The sequence below is a fragment of the Dreissena polymorpha genome, chromosome 4, assembly GCF_020536995.1.
Source record: "Dreissena polymorpha isolate Duluth1 chromosome 4, UMN_Dpol_1.0, whole genome shotgun sequence".
Lineage (NCBI taxonomy): Eukaryota > Metazoa > Mollusca > Bivalvia > Myida > Dreissenidae > Dreissena > Dreissena polymorpha.
In genome coordinates this window covers 22050352-22059267 of record NC_068358.1, presented here as the reverse complement: position 1 = coordinate 22059267, position 8916 = coordinate 22050352, and the positions used below count along the sequence as shown (strand labels likewise).

The 8916-nt window shown below is 31.6% G+C and overlaps 1 non-coding gene across 1 annotated transcript; it reads right to left on the bottom strand.

Moving 5' to 3' along the window:
• Positions 1-8142: 8142 nt before the first annotated feature.
• Positions 8143-8224, bottom strand: Trnay-aua (transfer RNA tyrosine (anticodon AUA)). Its single transcript has one exon. It is a non-coding gene; the product is annotated as a tRNA-Tyr (tRNA).
• Positions 8225-8916: the final 692 nt, after the last annotated feature.

The following is an 8916-nucleotide window of genomic DNA, read 5'->3' as shown; positions in this document are numbered from 1 at the left end:
GATATTACAATTGCTAATTTTGTTCTCACTCGATAAAAGATTCGTTTTTGCAGGAAACACTGGAAATGTGTTCTTAATAGACACGATTCACAAATGAATGTTCTTTGTATAATTTTTAGATCTTAGTTCAGAAATAAAAAAGTTCTTGTTTTAAATGGTGTTTTTATCAACTGTTTACAATAAAGTGCAACACGGGAGAAATTAAAAATGTTTTATAATATATATATATATATATATATATATATATATATATATATATATATATATATATATATATATATATATATATATATATATATATATATATATATATAAATGTATATGTATGTGAAGAGTTAACAGAATATTGAGTAATGCAATATGTAATACACCTACGGTTATACAAGATGTTAGCATGATAAAATAAAATTGAACTATGTGACTCAGTTGCAATTGCATATATATACCATGTTTGTTTCTTGAAATAAAATATGTTAAAACTTAATATAAAATAAAGTTTTAGTTTTAAACATATTTACACATATCGGGCATAATACGTGTGTTTTACACTGTTACATAAAAAAGAAGCGCAAGTTGTAATGGGTTTAGTTTTTTTTTTTAATTTATCTTCGTATGCATCTTGAATAACATAATTTTATAAAGATCGAATATTTGTTCATATTGCATAAATAACAGGCCATGATTGTCATTATGTTGACAAAATAAGGTGTATATTTTCTACACATTTTTTTAACAATTATAAATGCAATTCATTTTGAAGTTTATATATTTTCGGAGAACACATCGATCGGCTACATAGATTTGCGTTATTCTTCTTCATTGATCACAGAACATTTTGCATATTTTCTCAAGAAAAACGTTCACTAATAGTAAAACACATATTTTTCACCAATTTCATCCTGCCGTTATTACAAATTTTAAAAATGCAAAATGTGGAATGCCGATGCAAATCATGACGACAGATATTGCGCAGCATAGAGCCAGACTTGATGATTTTTGAGGACGATGCACTGCTGCATTTCCTAAAATAAACGACAAAAAAGTAAACAGTGACCTCGTTGCTATTTAAAGCTGTTTTGACACCTCCGCAAGTTATAAACACACGAAACTTCACATAACAAATTACACTACAAACACAAGAAAACGAACGTTAATTCCACACTAGTCAATACAGAATACCATGTTTTTGTTTCAAATCGTCTCGCCGTTGCGTGCATGACCCATTACGTTGCAAGATGTCGTCGTATAATATATCTATATCCATTATGTATTCAAAATCGGAATGCTCAGTACAAGCAAGTTTATTATTGTAATTTTGTTTAAATTAAAATAAGTTGACTGCATATTTGAAAAGCTTTAATTTATAAATTAAAAGGTATATTACTCTAATAAATGGTATCAACAGTATTGGTCAGTATTATGGCTGTCGTTATTTCGCATCATACTCGATTATCCGACTCTCGTTCATTAAACGACATGCACAAAGTGAACCTCCAGATGCACAAGTCGTAGATAACACTTTTTATACAATGCAGTGCTTTATTTATGGCAAGGAATCATTTGCCAAAATAGAGGTACGATACGAATGTATGAGCCAAAAAAAAAACGTACACAACAAGCAAAATACTAACAGAATTGGAGTCACAAGCGTAATATTCCGTGTGTATAACCATGATTCATTGATTGTAATCGACAACATAGCAAACAACACGATACAACACAAACGAACAAAGCAATTAAAAATTTAAAAAACAAGGAATTGTAAAAGCAAACTTCTTAAAATAGTTATAATATTTAAATAATAATAATAATTATAATAATAATTATAATAATTACGTTTACGATTTTCAAACATAAAATTACCGTTGCCCATACTGCCCTACTCCGCCCTTCTTCAAATACGTCTCGGAGGCGCTGGAACGGGAGGCGGACTGACGGGAGTCCCGACGGCCGACGGGACGCTGAGATACGCTGCCGTTGCCGAGCAAACGCTCATTTCTTTCCCCTCTCTCACTTGTCAGATTAGATATGCAGTCGAGCGATATTAATGAACATATATATAATACGTATAACTCGAATCGTATATTAGTTAAATATGTATGCACACCTTTTGTTTTTAGGTTAGCATTTTAAATACCGATATATGTGTGTAACTTATTCGAATAAACGTGTCAATATCCTTGCGAGTTCAAAGAACACACATATTTTTCCATTTATTAACATGAATTCTAGCGTCTAGCATAAATATTAAAGTTTATGGTAGTTTATGTAGTCCAATATTTCATTGTTTTGAATGCTGTATCCTTCGATGTTCATGTCTTCGCATCAGAACTTAAAATCGTGTTTGCATACACCAGTGAAGCTTAATTAAAATAATTGTTTTTAAACGCACCGACGTTATTTACGCCCTATTCACTTGAACGACTCTCTATATAATCTTGTTTTCAGCATTGCACACAACTTCTTTCCCTTAACGTATACTGTGGATGTCGCAGCACACATATCGTGCTTATATTTATCTGACAGGCGTTAAACCGTTAACATGTCTAGCAGCTGGGAAGACAGATAAGAAAACCTACCAATATAAATAATGTTGCGTAAGGTACACTTTGTTATACTTATGCAAGCGTTTTATCTTAAACTAAGAATTTATGAAGAAATGTAAGTGAGTTACCTCAGTCTATTTATCATTGCAAGTTGCTATTTCGCTTCTTGGTTTATACTCATCTGAGAATAATTCTTGAGATCTTTTTTTTTTTAATATTCCAATCAAAGAACTCAGTTTATCTGATGAATATGTTAATATTTCCATATCGACGACTCAAAAGTATGTATCTAGGGATTACCAATTTGCAGCATATTTCGGTGGAATTTGCTATGTGCTATCAATGTTGAAAATTATTACACTGACAGGATAATTCTTTAGATTTGGAAAACGTGCAAAATGAAGGATCGATAAAAGCAATACTTATTTTCTGTATGAATTCACATCTTTATCGCTTCTAGGAGAATGTAAGGGAAGTACGGTGTCAATACAGTAATAAATCCTTGCTAATGCATTATTATTTTTGTTATAGATATAGGAACACTAGAATCTAGGAATAACATAACCTCATTCGACTTCAAAGCGGATAAATATAATTTTAACCAAGCATAATAATATTAAATGTTTACTAAAGTATGTAAAAAGGCAATATGAAACATTTTTAGAACTACGTCTTGTTTGCGTTTAACACGCATTTAACTGATTCATTAAAAATACAAAAAACATGTATTTTAGTTATGTTAATTTAAAAATATATTATATTAGAATGACGAAGAAGGAAATCATTGCTTAATGTTAAAAGATGTCAACTTTGTTTAGCAATAAGCTTAAACCAACGTGTTTTTATCTTCGAATTAAATTCAATGGCAATAATTTCTTTTCTTTTATGTTATTGTTTAGTTAATTAAAAGTCATACATACCACGTTTTGCTAATGAATCGATTTCGTAAATGACTTAGGTATTTCTCGAGTGTCAAAACCGATTTTCGATTGATGTTCATGATTATTTCTTTTCAGCTTCTACTTATGTATTACCAGCAGGAACTTAAGGTCTGAGTTTTTGTCGTCTATCCGCTTGTAAATGCACCCGCTCGTCCGAAACAAAGATGTTAATTACAATTTTCCTGGTTGCTTTATTGTCATCGATGAATCACGGAGTCGTCATTTCTTTCCGCGTCTCTGCATCTATGCTTTCGAAAATATTTCAAAATTTATCGTCGAAGCGGGCGTTGAATATTTAAATAAATCAAGCCACAAATGCTGACAGCATTTTCCGCTTTTAAAGAGACTGGTCAGTATTGCCGATGAGGAATTATTCTTACTTTCTTCATTGTGAAATTGTGAAATCATTATTTGTTGAAACGAGAGATATCAGCAAATTTCGGAAAAATACATATTTGGAATAGAGTAAAATAGTATTGTTCATGAAACGATACAGGTTTGTGATTAATTTTTGGGAATATAATAATCAAAGATCTAAAAATATTTTCCTATGTGACACCATTGTACTGCAAATATCAACAACTGACCTATTGCGATGATATTTTGAGGCTTACTTCACACTTACTGCAGCAATTCAATTATTGATATAGTTAATTATTAGTTATTTTAGTCTGGTTTTGAGTCCTTTAATTTTCCAAATGCCAAAGGTACGCCTACAGTTTTGCGTGTTAATTTGAATGTCAACGGTATTATAGAAAAGGGTATGTTGGTGTTTGTTTTCGATAATAAATAGTAAGGCTGTGTATATAATACAACACTATGTATGCGGATTGTAGAAATAGTTCAACACATTCGCACAACTACTTCTGCTTGTTTCATTAATGTGTCACTTCATTTCTTGGGAACACCAACATGTTTTATTATTAACACAAGCATTGTAAAAAATGAAAATCTGTTTAATACACAATTGTTTGAATAAATTCCGTTAGCGTTCATTAATATGCAAAAAAGCCCTTAAAGACTAGGTTTGATATGTCCATTATTACCGAACATTTTTATTGCCAATATGTGATATGAGTTTCGACGGTACCTACTTGAAACTTATAAGTTGTATGTTAATAAGCGCCCAAAAGAACTAAGCATTGCAGTACTCATTACAATTCTATAGGCATAAAAACACTAATAGAAAGTGTGCATATAATTGAGGAGTGATGCAAAAATCTTTCAAAACTACGATCCGTATTGTAAACGGGTCTGCTAAAGCAAAAGCTTATCTCTACTATTGTTTTCTTTTGCGTTAATGACTGAGCCAAAATTGCATCAAGCCAATAATTAAAATTTGCACTTAACTAGATAAGAGTTGCATCTGATTGTCAATTAGAATTTAATTATTTTGCCGTAGATAGGAAGAGTTGAGCGTAAAAATTTGTATCCACACATCTAGAACACAAATTTTCAACGATTTAAAAACTATCACTTTTTTCTGTACTTTATTTAGGGATATAACTTTTAAATTATTAATCGTTTCTTTACTATAACTTATTATTATGCAAATGAGTTGACAATAATAAATTGAACTGGACAACTGAGATATGTGTTTATAAAGGAAAAACACACTCGCGCGTGTTGTTGTTTTTTTTTTTTGGGGGGGGGGGGGGAGCATGCAACTTTAAAAATAGTTGTAGTTTGGAACCGTTAAGATCATTGACAAATCAGCTGTAAATACAAAAGTTATTTATGATTGATGTTTTCAACAACTTGTTTGTTATTTTGGTTTATAAAGTTCATGACTATTACAAGTCGGTGAAAAAGATTTTATCATATGCATGCTTAGTGGACTGTTCTATTGTCCTTTTTAGTATTGGTAGTTGGTAAGGTGTGTAATTTCCATCTTGTCCAATCTTGAGGAAACCTTTTAATCAGAATGTTTATATTAACAATGTCAATGCCAAGTTTGAAACTGGTTTATGTGCGTCAAAAACCCTATTTACCGGGTTAAATCTTGGTAAAAACAAATGTGCTACCACTCTTAAAGCAGCATAAATATTGCAACATAATTTACATTTATCTAGCTGAAACTAAGTCTTCATGTTTATCTTTAAAATATATAGGCTGATTTTAACTGAGTCACGGCGTCAAAATACGAGGTCGATAATGTTATATGTTAGATAAACATTTTAACCACTATAGAGGTCACGTTTATAACTCAATATTTTTCACATAAGATAATGTTTTTCACATATATTTTGTGAGAACGAATAGCATATGGTAACAACCAATGCTCACACAAATTGTCGGTTTAAACGTGGTTACTTTATTGATAACCAAATAATTTTTGAGTGCACTGTTATTGCCTGTCCCTTTCGTTATTAAACAATCCATTAAGACTCATGGACTATACCCACTGGGGTTGAATGTAGCAATTTTCGAACAACGTGATATAGGAGTTGCACTTCAAGTTGTGTCATTTATTGTAGGTGTTAAACGCTCTCTCGGCGTTTATTAAAGCACATAGTTCATTGTATAGTGAAAGATAAATAGTTACTATATTTGATTGCAATGCAGAATATTTATTTAAACATACATGCATTTTTAAAATGAATTCACGATGATTATCCCCCCCCCCCCCCCCAAATGGTATGTGATGATTATAGTACCTTTTGACATTAGTCTAGTAAAGCGTACTTTTTATTAATACTTGTGTGAGTTTTTCCCCGACTAGATTGACCTGAGAAAGAAAGAACTGCACTAATCCCACTCTGATGCTCACTGTAACATAACTTGAAAACAACTTCGCTCCGCTTGTATACTTCATTATACCAAGACAGTGCGATGTGGATTCGAATTCTCATTACCATATATGGTTCGATTGCTTTTATTGAAACATTTGAACAAACCTGCACTTGCAATTTTGTAAAACTATACCAGCCAATTTAGACTGATAAATATGGCTATTCGTAACAACAAATGGCAATATCCGGATACTTAAGTTTCTAAAAAATACAGAATAGAAGATGGAAAACAACGGGATAAAGTTATGATTGACGTTCTTCTATCACTTTTTTTATAGACCACTTGCTGCATTAGGAAGACAAAAGAAAGAAAGTTACAATTTCAGACGCATCTGGTACGCACATGATTCTGAGCTCTGTGGCATTGGTATGTTGCTGAAATACCACTCCCCATGGCATTCAAAGTCCCGATATGCCAGATCTAAATCTCGTCACGTTAGGAAGTGCCAAGATTCCCAGGTGAGTGCACGCTTTCATGCAAAATCGCGTCTATTATGTGTTTGAATTGATAATATAATTGGTAGTGTAATGCTTGCTTATATATGGTACAATTTCAAAAAGATGAGAGGTTGTATAATACTAAAATGCTGTGTTTGTTGTTAATGTGTTTGTGGTAAAAATATGGAAAATGCACCAAAATAAGCATGATGCTTCATGGGTTCCATAACTTTAGCAACAACTATTTTGAATTACGCGAGAGTTAAGTGCAAAACCTCTTAAAATGAGATGTAAGTGCGAAATGTTCATTTTACGATAAAAAAATGTTATTTACAACAGTTTTGTTGAGAAAATATTAACTTCAAAATACCGTGATGCACATGCTGAAAGTTTGATAAAAGTTCGGAAAAGGCAATTATAAATGTCTCTAACTGCTTTGATGTGGAAAAGATGCTTTTTCATCGGTTCGCTTAATTATAGAAATGAAAATCAGAAGTTTTAATATATTGTTCAACAGGTCTCAAATTTCGGACAATTGGGTTATTCATATTGTAATTAAAAACTAAATCCACTGCCAAAGGCGGAGGGATATATTTCTGGCGATGTCCGTCAGTCCGTCTGCCAAAAATTTACAGGGCTATATCTCAGAAACTATAGAAGATATAATGAAACTTCATGAGTGAATTGATTATAATGAGGAGAAGTGTCATGTACACGAATCTTAACCTTACACTGGTAAGACGTATTGCCCTTTTTGGAAAATGTAACGTTTAAGGTAGCGCACCTCTAATGGGCACATATCCAAATATAATCTTATTAATTATTTTCTTAATCAGCATCATTTCACTGAACTACATGCAAAATTGTAGGTAGGCTTTCCATGCTTTTTTAAAAAAAGTACCGTTTTTTTCAAAACCAACCTACGCTCAACTTGTGTACAGTTTATTTTCACCCCTGGGGTATATAAAAGTTCCATAATTCATTCAAATTTCCAAATATGGGCATGCTGTTGGTGTGTATAGATGCAGTAAAGGTGTTTAAAATTTAAACAAGATGAAATAAGTATTCTTTTACATACATTTATTTTTTACAAATTGTTATCTATCGAAGAGCGCCATGAAATGTAAGTTATTTCAGCCAAGTAAAAATTGGGTCGGTTAAAAACAAAGTGTCATAAAATTCAAAATAGTATCATTTAAGTTATATTTTAAACATAGTTTTTATAGAAACACTATATACAGCAAAAATATGCTTCATTCGTATTTTCAGCAGTAAATCACCCAATTTAGCCATAACGTTGTTTTAATTTTAAAAATTGAAGGATGTTCATAAAAATTTCAACATATTAAACACAAAACATAGCATATATGCTACATTAAATCAAATTACGTTAGAAAATAAATAAAACATGTCGCAAAAAGTATGCGATGTCGGCAGGATTCGAACCTGCGCGGGAAGATCCCAAAAGAATTATAGACCATCGCCTTAACCACTAGGCCACGACAACTTCACATATGTGTATGCTTAAATTAGATATTCATAAGTAAACAGGTAAAAAGGCTCGCCAATCTTTGAAGAAATCGCGAAATCGTATTTTTCAGATGATATTTGGATCAAAGTCAATATTTATTGTGAAAATAATGTATTCTAAAGGAACTACGTAAACATATAACAAAATTCGAACTTTGAAAAAAATAAAATGCATCTCTCGGAAATAACCGATCATTGAAGATCGGCAATGATCGTAAACTAAAGCGCGGGAAATCATTAGAGGTGCGCTAATTTAAGGGCTATATCTCAGGTACCAAACACTATTTTAACATGAAACTTCATGGGTGCGTAGAGATCAACGACACGAAGACCCATGCATATGATACGACCCTATATTCTATTAAATAAGAATAATTGTCATTTTTTCGTTTTCTTTTGATATAGATTTGCATATACAATATAATATTATAATATAAAACTTCATGGGCGTATATTTATCAATGAGTAGAATATCCTTGCATACATGTGTAAGAACCATAACCATACATTTTTTTAATAAGTTACTGACCCTTTTTGTTTTTTGTGATGTATTTTTCAGCGCTATATCTCAAGAACGATACGATATATCAACATGATACTTCATGAGTGTATATATACACCAATTAGGAGACATGCATAATAAATACCCCTCTACACTTGATTATTTTT